The sequence below is a fragment of the Neoarius graeffei genome, chromosome 7 (genome assembly GCF_027579695.1).
Source record: "Neoarius graeffei isolate fNeoGra1 chromosome 7, fNeoGra1.pri, whole genome shotgun sequence".
NCBI lineage: Eukaryota > Metazoa > Chordata > Actinopteri > Siluriformes > Ariidae > Neoarius > Neoarius graeffei.
The window spans coordinates 63,740,714-63,755,273 of NC_083575.1; positions in this window are offsets into that span (position 1 = coordinate 63,740,714).

The window sequence follows — 14,560 nt, forward strand, 5'->3', positions numbered from 1 at the left end:
GTGCTTTGAACCCGCCTCGAATGATTCTTGCACATTCCGGGTGTATTAGCTTTCGAATGCAGTTCAAATGTAGTTGGAACACAGTAGGAATACCTAGAATGCTGTTAGAATGCTGTAAGAATATTAAGAATGCACTTCGAATGCCGTACGAGTGTGGTTCAATTGCTGCCTGAATACCACCCGAAGTCTGGTCGGAAGGTGCCTCGAATGCTGTACGAATTCACCTCAAATGCAGTCAGAACACTCCCGGAATAGCTGCCGAATATGTTTCGAACATCTAAGAATTCAAAGAGAATGCAGCTCCAATACTTAGAATGTACTTTGAATATCCTGGAATATACGAAGAATTTTCATTCCGACGGCATTCCGGCTCATTCGAGGCACATTTGGGACATTCTGGCAGGATTTGAAGTGGCTTGCCATTTCGATTTTTCCCTCGAACACGATCATAATGTTTCAAATGCTGTTGGAATGCCGTAAGAATGTTTAGAATGCAGTTAGAATACACTTCAAATGCCGTTTGATATTTCTCCTCTTCGAACACACCTCGAATGTTTTGAACATAAGCAAAACATTCGGGCCGGCCACAACAATAGGCCCGAATGTTTGGAATGCACTCAGAATGCAGTCAGAATTTTTAGAATGCACTTCAAATATCCCGGAATATACGAAGAATTTTCATTCTGACGGCATTCAGGCTCATTCCACCTCTAGTGTGACTATACCCTTAGCAAACTGCAGACAAGCAGCAATGTTCTTTTTGGAGAGCAGTGGCTTTCTCCTTGCAACCCTGCCATGCACACCATTGTTGTTCAGTGTTCTCCTGATGGTAGACTCATGAACATTAACATTAGCCAATGCGAGAGAGGCCTTCAGTTGCTTAGAAGTTACCCTGGGGTCCTTTGTGACCTCGCCGACTATTACACACCTTGCTCTTGGAGTGATCTTTGTTGGTCGACCACTTCTGGGGAGGGTAACAATGGTCTTGAATTTCCTCCATTTATACACAATCTGTCTGACTGTGGATTGGTGGAGTCCAAACTCTTTAGAGATGGTTTTGTCACCTTTTCCATCCTGATGAGCATCAACAACGCTTTTTCTGAGGTCCTCAGAAATCTCCTTTGTTCGTGCCATGATACACTTCCACAAACATGTGTTGTGAAGATCAGACTTTGATAGATCCCTGTTCTTTAAATAAAACAGGGTGCCCACTCACACCTGATTGTCATCCCATTGATTGAAAACACCTGACTCTAATTTCACTTTCAAATTAACTGCTAATCCTAGAGGTTCACATACTTTTGCCACTCACAGATATGTAATATTGGATCATTTTCCTCAATAAATAAATGACCAAGTATAATATTTTTGTCTCATTTGTTTAACTAGCTTCTTTTTTATCTACTTTTAGGACTTGTGTGAAAATCTGATGATGTTTTAGGTCATATTTATGCAGAAATATAGAAAATTCTAAAGGGTTCACAAACTTTCAAGCACCACTGCACTACATGGCTCTGTGAACAGGGAATATGTTTTTGCATGTCAAGGATAATGAGTCACTTTGGATCGAGGTGCAGTGGGTTGTTAATGACAAGAGTCTCCATTTGTCTTTAAGAGTAGTAAAATGTTCCCTTATAACGCAAGAATCCAAGCCATACAAAATTCATGCTGTTCTGAAATCAAAAGGAGGTACAAAATACTACTGGTTACATTTTTGATGCAGCAAAAAGTATGACTTTAGTGTTTTATTTTATAATAATAAAAAATATTAAACATGATAACATTTATTAAGGGCGGCACGGTGGTGTAGTGGTTAGCGCTGTCGCCTCACAGCAAGAAGGTCCGGGTTCGAGCCCCGTGGCTGGCGAGGGCCTTTCTGTGCGGAGTTTGCATGTTCTCCCCGTGTCCACGTGGGTTTCCTCCGGGTGCTCCAGTTTCCCCCACAGTCCAAAGACATGCAGGTTAGGTTAACTGGTGACTAAATTGACTGTAGATGTGAATGTCAGTGTGAATGGTTGTCTGTGTCAATGTGTCAGCCCTGTGATGACCTGGCGACTTGTCCAGGGTGTACCCCGCCTTTCGCCCATAGTCAGCTGGGATAGGCTCCAGCTTGCCTGCGACCCTGTGGAACAGGATAAAGCGGCTAGAGATGAGACATTTATTAATTGAAACTAGGGGTGGGCAATATGGGCAAAAAATAACATCTTGATTTTTTTTGGATTTTGACGATAACGATAATTAGTCGATATTTTTAAAAATGTGATTGGAATTCTCAGAGTTATACCTACTTGGAGACTACAATAATGGGCACAATGTTTAAGGAAAACATTTATTGTCTTTAAACAAAAAGAACTTAATTGAACTACAATGCAGAAATATTGAACTCTTGTAATAAAGTGCTCCATGCATCCATGAAAATTATTGCACATCAACAGCAGCAAGTGCTTATGGCCTTATTAAACTTAAAGTTCTGTCCAGGATTGTACAAAAATAACATTAAAAAAAAACTTTACTAAAAAGGTTTTCTCAAATAAATAGAAAGAGATTTGTAAACAAAATACAAATGTTGAGAAAAAAAAATCCACAATTCTCAAATAGTAAAAATACCCAGTATTATCACAGTTAAGGACAGATGCCAGAATTTTGCAGAACTTTGAACATTTGAACATTCTAGGCCAACAGGTTTTTTACTTCAAATTATGTGCCAAAAACAGCAGTCTGTCCACATTGTCAAGCTTGAGTGAAGCCCGGTGACATGTCACAATATTTCCTCCTGTGCTGAATGCCCTCTCTGAAGGGCTGCTTGAGGCAGGGATGCACAGATACTTTTTAGCTAACTTTCCCAGTCTGGGGAAATTTATCTCTTGTGTTTTCCACCATTCAAGTGGATTGACATCACTGTCCACCTCCGGTATCATAAGGTAGCTCTTGAGCTCCTTTTCTATGGCAGTAACCTGTGACTCCCCTCTCACTTGTTTTTTGAAGTAACTGCCAAAAGACTTCTTTATCTTTTTGGCTGGTTCACTGGTGTCACCACCATCTGCTCCACCTTCAGCGGCGGCACCTTGAGCTGTGGTAGTTGAGGTGCCTGGAGAATCACTCTCTTCCTGAGTTGCCATAGCCATAAGTTCAGAGGAAATTGTTGACATTATCATCTGATCATCATCATTGTAACGTTTTTTAAACCGTGGATCAAGTGTGGATGCCACACTTAAAATGCCATCCACATCGTCATCTCTGTATTTTGTATTTAGGTAATTCAGAATGATTCCTTGATTTTTTTTTTTGTGAGATCTGTATCATCAGACTTCACTGCCAGGACCTCAGAGTTAAATAATGACAGGACGGGTTTCAGGTAGGAGATTGTTACTACTTGCTCACCTGAAAGGGCATCTGTAAACTCAAGCAGCGGACTAAGTGCTTTGCTCACTGATTCTAGCACATCAGCATCTTGCCATGATGGAATAAGATGTCTGTGTGTCTTGTCTGCATTTAGCACATGACGAATGGCCTTTTCTTGCTCAATAAATCTCTCGATCATACGCTGTCTTGAGCCCCATCTTGTTGGTGATTCTGTGATGAGTTTATGCTCTGGGAGCTTCAGCTGATTTTGAGCAACATCCAGAGCTTTCCTCAATTTAAAGCTGTTGGAAAAGGTTCCAACCACCTTCTTGCAGACACCAATGGCTCGGTCTATCCTAGTATCATGCATGCTCCTCTCTGGAAAATATTTGAAATGGAACATCATTATTAGCCAATTAACAGTGTAATGATGTAACATTCAGTGCCATGCATGTTGACCTTAAAATACCATGCATTGCAGTTTAAAATGGCAGTTAATTTCATATAGGCTTAGTGAGTGTCCAATAACAAAAAACCTAGGCCTATAAAAAATATACCTTTTTTCTTATAATGTATATACATAAGAAAATGTTATATACATATTTTCACTTTTCTTTTCTTGACATTGATGACACATTGCTATTTCATATTAACTGCAATAGATAAGAATATTGAAATGATAACTCACCAATTGCGATATGAAGCTGGTGACCAAAGCACGGTAACCTTTTCCAGTTGTTAGTTCTGAGTACACTGACAACGTTTGCACCACTGTCAGTGGTTATGCAAACCATGCCCTCTTCACTCAACGACCATGATATGAGGGCATCTTTCAGACCAAGGGCTCCTGTGTGGTTGTCTGGGAAATAGGACGTCTGCAAACAGTAGCTCCAAAGTAGCCAAGATTCATCAATTAAATGCATGGTCAGAGAGAGGTATGGCTCCGATGTTCTGCTCGACCATAAATCGGTTGTTGTTGCGAAGTGTGTCACCTTTTGCACTTCGTTCATCACAGCTTTGCGAGTTGAATCATACAGGGTGGGGAGAGCAGTTTCGCTGAAATATTTACGACTAGGCACACTGTATCGCGCATCTAAGACATTCACAAGTTCTATAAAGCCTTGTCCCTCCACCAACTGCATCGGTAACATCTCTTTGGCTATGAACTTGGTGATGGCATTTGTTATGTCTTGCCATCGTTGACTTTTTTTCCTCATACAGCACTTTTCTGCTGAATGATTCAGCAAGCGTCTGTTGGGTATGCTGACTAGGTGGCCTGCTTGTGCTTGGTTTTTCTTGAGCAGCAGAGTCTCGAAGTTTCTCATATTCTTCGTACTCCTTCCTATGATTGGTTCAGAGGTGGCCCGCCCTGGCAGCGTTCTTTCGTTCGTGGGAGGGCATGGGGGTCAGGGTGCCACGTCTGGGGAGGCTGGGACCTCCCCTGCCCGAGTTACGAGCGTTCAAAGTCGGGCTGGAGCCGCTGATAGAAACGAAACCGAAGCGGAGCGCCGTGGCTCGCCTCGGGGTGAATTACGTGCAAATTCTTCGTACTCCTTCCTATGATTGGTTCAGAGGTGGTGAAACATGTTCGTTGTGGAGCTCTGTTACATGTTGATTGATTTTCGACAAATCTTGCATATGACGGTCTTTTGATCTACGTCTGTCTTTTCGAAACCAAACCATTTCCATGCCAGAGAGGTAGACCCGCGCCTCGGCACTAAATCATCTGAAGTAGCTTCAGGGACTGGAGATGCCTGCATTTTCTCATCACCATGTGCTGCTGACCTGTTGCAAAGTGGAGGCGAGAGGTCATGTGATCGTGTAGGCCCACTAGTCGTGTGACTGAATACTGCCGTGCTGTGGGGAGCGCTGCTGCGCCATATATTAACATGTGAACAGTTTCCCTGTGCATTTCATTGTTTTTGGTGAAGTCATTTAAATACTCAATAATGTAAATTTGCACATCGTTAAAACAACAATGACGATATTATCGCAGACGATATATATCGCCCACCCCTAATTGAAACTTTATAATGTTGATCCATTCAGACTCTTTGAAGCATATTATGAAACAAATGCTGTGCATTAGAATGCAAATGAATTAAACATGGCTGACATTGGCTCTAGGACCAAATATTCACTGGTGAGCAGGGTTGCCAGATCACAACAAAATTTCCAACCCACTACATCTCAAAAACCACAAAAAAAGGGGTGAGGGAAGGAAAAATATAGAATAAAACTAGCCCAGAAATAATTTGGGCATTGCAAAAGAGACATTTTTCTGCTTATAGATAGATAGATAGATAGATAGATAGATAGATAGATAGATAGATAGATAGATAGATAGATAGATAGATTACCGGTATATTGCCAAAAGTATTTGCTCACCCATCCAAATTATCGGAATCAGGTGTTCCAATCACTTCCATGGCCACAGGTGTATAAAATCAAGCACCTCGGCATGCAGACTGTTTTTACAGTTTGGAGCTGGCCCCTTCCTCTTCCAACATGACTGTGCACCAGTGCACAAAGCAAGGTCCATAAAGACATGGATGACAGAGTCTGGTGTGGATGAACTTGACTGACCTGCACAGAGTCCTGACCTCAACCCAATAGAACACCTTTGGGATGAATTAGAGCGGAGAGCCAGGCCTTCTCGTCCAACATCAGTGTGTGACCTCACAAATGCGCTTCTGGAAGAATGGTCAAAAATTCCCATAAACACACTCCTAAACCTTGTGGACAGCCTTCCCAGAAGAGTTGAAGCTGTTCTAGCTGGAAAGGGTGGGCCGACGTCATATTGAACCCTATGGATTAGGAATGGGATGTCACTTAAGCTCATATGTGAGTCAAGGCAGGTGAGCAAATACTTTTGGCAATATGGTGTGTAGATTACATCTATGCAATGGTATTGGCTAAATGCTAGTACACTAGTGTGTTAGCTTATTAGCTTATGAAACCGCATACTTAGAATAAGTGTGTTACTTTTTCAGGAAGTGTGGGCTTGATTAAAGCTAATTATTAAGCTTAGAAGCTGTTAATTATGCCTCATGTTTTATATATGTGGTGTATCATGACGAATACCCAACTTATTTATTCAGTCTGTTGAATATATAATTTGATAGACAAACTTAAGTTACTGAACAGGTGTACTTACAAATATACCTGGTAACTCAGTATATTTACGTTATTGCCTGTGAGGTAAAACCAGGGGCGCCGCTAGGGGGGGAAGTTAGGATGATTCTAAGGGCCTGGCACTGACAGGGGGCCCTGTGAGGGATATTATTATTTTAATAGTATTGCCTTGTGTAAGTTTTTGAAATAAAATATTTCATTTCATCTGTTAAAATATGCAAATTATACATGGTTATGATTTGCTATCACATTTTCCTTGAATTATTTATGATATTGTCATTTCACCCCTCCTCCCTTTTTAGTAATGGTACAGTCTGATTGTGGGCGGGGACAGTGAACTGTGTAGCTCCGTGTGCGCACAGCGCCGCTATTAGCGCAGCTCACAGCAGCTGGCAGTTTCTCTTCGCGCGCAACAGAGGTGAACATTCTAGAAGTTGCTAAGCAGGAGCAGGAGTGCTGGTGGTGAGATAAATTATGAAGTCTGGATATCAAAAACGGAAGGAGAAGCAGCAGAAAGCTGAAAGGGAGAAAAAGGGTCGACAATTGGCGACTCGGTTTTTCCCAGAGAAAGCTAGCCTATTATTCACTGACACTCGATGCCATTGGGCAATTCCATGTAAATGTCAACCTCACCATGCAAAATTAAAGCAACATGTAATACATCAAAACCACTCCCAGAGATATCACCTAGGCCTGTATTTTACAGATGTGAATAAGTTGAACCAATTTGTAACCAACCTAATATGTCACTGTCAGTCTTTCTTTCTTATAATGTAAAACCCAAGCTAAAATCAACTTTGATCATGTACAATTCTATATTATTGCCACAAGCCACAGAAATGTATGCTAAAATCCACAAAACAGCAAAACAATAGCCATTCTAAATGTTATTTAAGAACTTTGATAGTTTTAGCTGATATTTAGAGAGTTTTTCAAAGGGTTATGGTGGTTAAATTGCTGATTTTCTAAACATATGCCATGTCTATTTCAGACGCGTCACATCCATAACGGAATTTCGTCACATCCATAACGCTGACTTTTCCTTCCGAAACTCTGCATGAAATACAAAATATTTTAAACAAAGATTTTTTTAATATTCACCTTGGACCCCTCTATCAAATGGATATCTCCATTTCGACATTAGGTTTACAATTTCACAGAGTTTGATAAAAATGTACAGTCACCCAAGAAAAGTGATACTTTTTCTGTCACATCCATAACGCATCTTTTATTGGCACTTTCTGGCATGCCCTAGATGTACTATGGGAATTGTTCTTGTTCTATCACTTCTCCAGTATGGTACAGCCTTAAAATATGCAACACCTGTTTAAATACTGGGAGACAATAAAACATGCACTGGGTCATTTGTTGCCATTTTGAGTTCAAGTGTCACGTCCATAACGCTGGAATTGCTCCATTACAGCATGTTAGCTAATGATAGACTAGCAGATTTCATTTTAACCGAGTTGGAATATCAAGACAACACTTTTCAATAAGCAGTGCAGTGTCATTTTATTTAAATACTTCACGTTTATTGCCATGGAAGAGCAGATGAATGTAATGTAGAAGGTCTGCACAGAACTAGCTAAACTTGTGCAGTAAACTAGCCTACTGGGCTAACACGTGAGGTAAAATATTCGGCTAGCCTACACGATACTGGGGCTAATAACTGGTTTCAAAACTAATGAGGTGCCCTCAACATCCACAAATTCAGCCTCAGGAATAGGACCCCAGCCCTCAACCCAAATCCTAGGAGAAGGAGGTGAGCAATACAATCCATGAATAAAGGATTTAGGGTTAAAAACTATTTTAATTGCTAGGCTACAGTAAGCAGCATTAGGCTATTAAGACTTGCAATAAAATGAAAAGACATTTCTTTTTTTTGTGAGCAACTATTCTTAGGTAACTTAGTATGGAGTTCATTCATTCAAAATGTTCATGTGTTAAATCTCGCTGGGGTACACGCTGCAGGATCAAGTGAGGAAGTGTCAGCTTTTTTTGGCTTCATCAATTGTCTTTACAAATTTGTAAGTGCCAGTCCAGAACGATGGACCATATACAAAGAAACTACCGGCTGCTCTCTTCACAGCTTGTCTGACACTCGCTGGAGTGCAAGAATTGATGCTGTTAAACCGGCAACAGTCTATTCAGTCTAATTCTGACAGTTCTGCATTTAAAATGTTCATATACCAAATAACTGTATCACCTAAACTTGCTCGGCAGCTGGTCACATGCATAGTAAAGTAGAAGTGCCAGCCAAAAACAGACTTCAAATTCAATTGCTTGCGCTTGAAAATGTTACCGGGGGGGGGGCCTAAATTGTAATCTTCCATAGGGTCCAAGATTTCTAGCGGTGCCCCTGGGTAAAACTATATGTGTAAAGAAATGAAATATAATTTGGTCAGTAATTTTTCCCACCAATGTGTCCATTTATTGAACCAGAAACATATGCGCACACCCTGATGTACACTATATGGCTAAAAGTATGTGGACACCTTACCAATCACACCCATTATGTGCTTTTTGAACATCCAATTCCAGATGTCTTCCCCCTTTCATGTTAGAATAACCTCCACTATTCTGAGAAGGCTTTCCACTAGATTTTGGAGTGTGGCTGTGGGGATTTGTGTTTATTCAGCCACAAAAGCATTAGTGAAGTCAGGCATTGATGCCTGTGAGGAGGCCTGAGGGGCAGTCAGCATTACAGTTCATCCCAAAGCTGTTCAGTGGGGTTGATGTCCGGGATCTGTGCAGGACACTTAAGCTCTTCCACTCCAAACTTGGCAAAACATGTTCATGGACCTCAATTTGTGCACAAGGGCACTGTCATGCTGGAACAGTTTTGGGTTAGGACTTTCTGTTCCAGGGAAGGTAAATCTTAATGCTACAGCATACAGAGATATCTGACACAATTATGTGTTCTCAACTTTGTGGCAAAAGTTTGGGGAAGAACCATATATGGGTGTGATGGTCATGTGTCCACATGCTTTGGGCCATAGTTTTTTTTCTTAGAGATCAATTTAAAAATGTCATTTTACACTTTAAATAGTCAATTCCTATTTGCATGAAAACATGACCATTGTCAGAGGAGGTTATTTATACTCAAACATTGAATATGAATGCATTCTTTGAAATTGATTTTGATACTTCTTATTTGTCATTCAGAAGAAGCAGCAAAATTAATTACTAAGAGATGAGCTCGGCAAAAAGTAATTCCTGTATCCAGACACGCATGCTCTCAGCTCTACTACTGTACTCCAGAACCCAGCTTATTCTGATCATTTTATATATATATGGCTAAAACAGAAAGGTGTCAGCATTAACTTTGTCAGCAATTTGTGCTATAGTAGCTCTTCTGTGAGACTGGACCATATAGGCTAGCCTTCGTGCCCCATGTGAATCAGTGAACCTTCAACACCCATGACCCTGTCGCCAGTTCACCAATTGTCCTTCCTTGGACCGCTTTTGGTAGGTACTAATCAATGCATACTGGGAACACCTCACAAGATGTGCCATTGTGGACATGCTCAGACCCAGTCATCTAGCCATCACAATTTGGCCCTTGTCAAAGTCGGTCACATCCTTACACTTGCCCATTTTTCCCACTTCCAACACATCAACTTCAAGAACTGACTGTTCTCTTGCTGCCTAATGCATCCCATCCCTTGACAGGTGCCATTGTAACGAGATAATCAATGTTGTTAATTTCACCTGTCAGTGGTTTTAATGTTATGGTTGATCAGTGTGTGTGTGTGTGTGTGTGTGTGTGTGTGTCCACACCTTTTCCACAATAAAGAGGCTTTAACACTCATGGCAGGTGAAAAATAATTGTCTGTCCAACCTGGAATTGATGAGTATTGAGTCAATGTTCCATCTTCTTGGATTGGAGGGGGGTCCTGAGTTTTTTTTTTTTTTCTCTTAAGCTAAAATTGGCTGAATCTTGTGCTGTCAGATCTGGGATATATTGACACTGTTGCACAGCATGGTTAAGACCAAATAAATGACAGTTCAGTCAAATAATTTGAATAAATTGTTGAATAACAATTTAGTCGAATGATTTATATTGGATGAAAAATAGCAGATTTTCACCAGTGTGGTTGATTTCAGTTTCACCCACAAATAGTATGACCAATATTTACTGATTTGCTTGAACAATACTGTAGATATAAGATCACTGTTATATAACTCCCACTGGTCACTTAAATATTAAAGTGGGCCGGATTTGGCCAGTGGGCTGCTAGCTGAGTGGGCTTACCATACAGCATGTTTGTGAAAAATGGACAATGTTTGGTTTTCTTAGGTCCAGTCCAGAGGAATGCTCTTACCAACACCACTGTAAAAGTGTTTTGTTATTCGAGAACAATATGCTATAAAATACACCCTGATGGAGTTGTGCTTCAGATATTGAGCTTTTGCAGTGAAATATTTCATGGTTAAAGCCTCATACTGTGAGCATCAGAAGATGACTATCAGAAAGCTAAATACAAATTAGAGCTCACATCCTTATCAGTGTCTAAAAAAGGAAGGACAGACTTGATCCTGTATCGATAAACAGTGGAAGAAATCACTTGTAAAAGTGATTGTAAATGCAAAGGTCATCCCAAGGCCACAACATACAGTGGTGCTTGAGAGTTTGTGAACCCTTTAGACTTTTCTATATTTCTGCATAAATATGACCTAAAGCATCATCAGATTTTCACACAAGTCCTAAAAGTAGATAAAGAGAACCCAGTTAAACAAATGAGACAAAAACATTATAGGTGGTCATTTATTTATTGAGGAAAATGATTCAATATTACATATCTGTGAGTGGCAAAAGTATGTGAACCTCTATGATTAGCAGTTAATTTGAAAGTGAAATTAGAGTCAGGGGTTTTCAATCAATGGGATGACAATCAGGTGTGAGTGGGCACCCTGTTTTATTTAAAGAACAGGGATCTATCAAAGTCTGATCTTCACAACACATGTTTGTGGAAGTGTATCATGGCATGAACAAAGGAGATTTCTGAGGACCTCAGAAAAAGTGTTGTTGATGCTCATTAGGCTGGAAAAGGTTACAAAACCATCTCAAAAGAGTTTGGACTCCACCAATCCACAGTCAGACAGATTGTGTACAAATGGAGGAAATTCAAGACCATTGTTCCCCTCCCCAGGAGTGGTCGACCAACAAAGATCACTCTAAGAGCAAGGCGCGTAATAGTCGGCAAGGTGACAAAGGACCCCAGGGTAACTTCTAAGCAACTGAAGGCCTCTCTCACATGGACTAATGTTAAAGTTCATGAGTCCACCATCTGGAGAACACTGAACAACAATGGTGTGCATGGCAGGGTTGCAAGGAGAAAGCCACTGCTCCCCAAAAAGAACATTGCTGCTCATCTGCAGTTTGCTAAAGATCATGTGGACAAGCCAGAAGGCTATTGGAAAAATGTTTTATGGATGGATGAGACCAAAATAGAACTTTTTGGTTTAAATGAGAAGTGTTATGTTTGAAGAAAGGAAAACACTACATTCCAGCATAAGAACCTTATCCCATATGTCAAACATGGTGCATGTAGTATCATGGGTTGGGCCTGTTTTGCTGCATCTGGGCCAGGACAGCTTGCCGTCATTGATGGAACAATGAATTCTGAATTATACCAGCAAATTCTAAAGGAAAATATCGGGACATCTGTTCATGAACTGAATCTCAAGAGAAGGTGGATCATGCAGCAAGACAACGACCCTAAGCACACAAGTCGTTCTACCAAAGAATAGTTAAAGAAGAATAAAGTTAATGTTTTGGAATGGCCAAGTAAAAGTCCTGACCTTAATCCAATCGAAATGTTGTGGAAGGACCTGAAGTGAGCAGTTCACTCACCTGAAGTGAGGAAACCCACCGACATCCCAGAGTTGAAGCTGTTCTGTATGGAGGAGTGGGCTAAAATTCCTCCAAGCCGGTGTGCTGGACTGATCAACAGTTACCAGAAATGTTTAGTTGCAGTTATTGCTGCACAAGGGGGTCACACCAGATCCTGAAAGCAAAGGTTCACATACTTTTGCCAGTCACAGATGTCTCTCTCTCTCTCATTATCTCTAGCTGCTTTATCCTGTTCTACAGGGTCGCAGGCAAGCTGGAGCCTATCCCAGCTGACTACGGGCGAAAGGCGGGGTACACCCTGGACAAGTCGCCAGGTCATCACAGGGCTGACACATAGACACAGACAACCATTCACACTCACATTCACACCTACGGTCAATTTAGAGTCACCAGTTAACCTAACCTGCATGTCTTTGGACTGTGGGGGAAACCGGAGCACCCGGAGGAAACCCACGCGGACACGACGAGAACATGCAAACTCCGCACAGAAAGGCCCTCGCCAGCCACTGGGCTCAAACCCAGGACCTTCTTGCTGTGAGGCGACAGCGCTAACCACTACACCACCGTGCCGCCCCAGTCACAGATGTGTAATATTTAATCATTTTCCTCAATAAATAAATGACCAAGTATAATATTTTTGTCTCATTTGTTTAACTAGGTTCTCTTTATCTACTTTTAGGACTTGTGTGAAAATCTGATGATGTTTTAGGTCATATTTATGCAGAAATATAGAAAATTCTAAAGGGTTCTCAAACTTTCAAGCACCACTGTACAATCATATACTGTAGGAAGTTTTTCGTTCATAATAATAATTATTTAAGAAAAATAACATTTGCTGAGGCGGCACGGTGGTGTAGTGGCTAGCGCTGTCGCCTCACAGCAAGAAGGTCCGGGTTCGATCCCTGTGGCTGGCAAGGGCCTTTCTGTGCAGAGTTTGCATGTTCTCCCCGTGCCCGCGTGGTTTTCCTCCGGGTGCTCCGGTTTCCCCCACAGTCCAAAGACATGCAGGTTAGGTTAACTGGTGACTCTAAATTGACCGTAGGTGTGAGTGTGAATCGTTGTCTGTGTCTATATGTCAGCCCTGTGATGACCTGGCGACTTGTCCAGGGTGTACCCCGCCTTTCGCCCGTAGTCAGCTGGGATAGGCTCCAGCTTGCCTGCAACCCTGTAGAACAGGATAAAGCAGCTAGAGATAATGAGATGAGAATATTTGATGAACACAATATCAACTGTAACACCTTAAACCATCAGGACTTGCCAGCAGGTCTAGATTTACATTCCTGACTCTTATAACTGCATTTGACTATTAATTTCCTGTAGAGTTTCAGTAGGAAAGCCTGTGGCACCAAGAACAATGTGATTATGAGACACTCTTGATGAATTGTACATGAAGTTCTTTTGAAACATGCACAGAGTAATAAAGGATTGCTAACTACCTTGTGTATTAATTAGGTAGGCTTGCTGCCTCACAGCTCCAGGGTCCCCAGTTCGATCCTGAGCTTGGGTTACTGTCTGTTTGGAGTTTTGCATGCTATTCCCATGTCCATATGGATTTCCTCTGGGTTCTCTGGTTTCCTCCTACCTCCCAAAACCTTCCACTAGGTGTACATTGGTAGTTTGGGTATGATAAATTGTCCAATATATTGTCAGTACCTGATGCTGTGTGGTGGACTGGCATCTCACCCAGTGTGTATTAACACCTCACATCTAGTGTTTTTGGAAATGGCTCTGGATTCACCTTGACCAGGATAAAGCAGTTACTGAAAGTGAATGAGAGTGAGAGAGCTAAGTAGATAGTGTAATCAAGCAATGAAGTTACATCACAGTTAGGTTATTGACTTAATTTGTTGAATTATGTGAATGTGATACCATCCACAATTTGAATGTTATTCCTATTGTTTACAGGTATCAACAATTCAATCCACAATTCTCCTTGTTTTGAATATGAAAGATGCAATTATTCACAATGCCTTTTGGGCAAGTTTTAGTCCTCATGTCTACTATGTTAAATTGATACTTTGGACATCTAAGGCTGCATTAATAAATCTGAAGAGGTCACATGGAGGAGAAGTGTTTGGAAAGTTAAGTCTTAAATTATATGAGTTTTAAATAATATAAATGCACGTTAAATTATTATTAGATCCAAAATTAACTCGAACTGAGTTCCATTCCTGTCAGCCAAGAACAGGAATGTGAGGTTATCATGGGCATAGGCTCACCAAAACT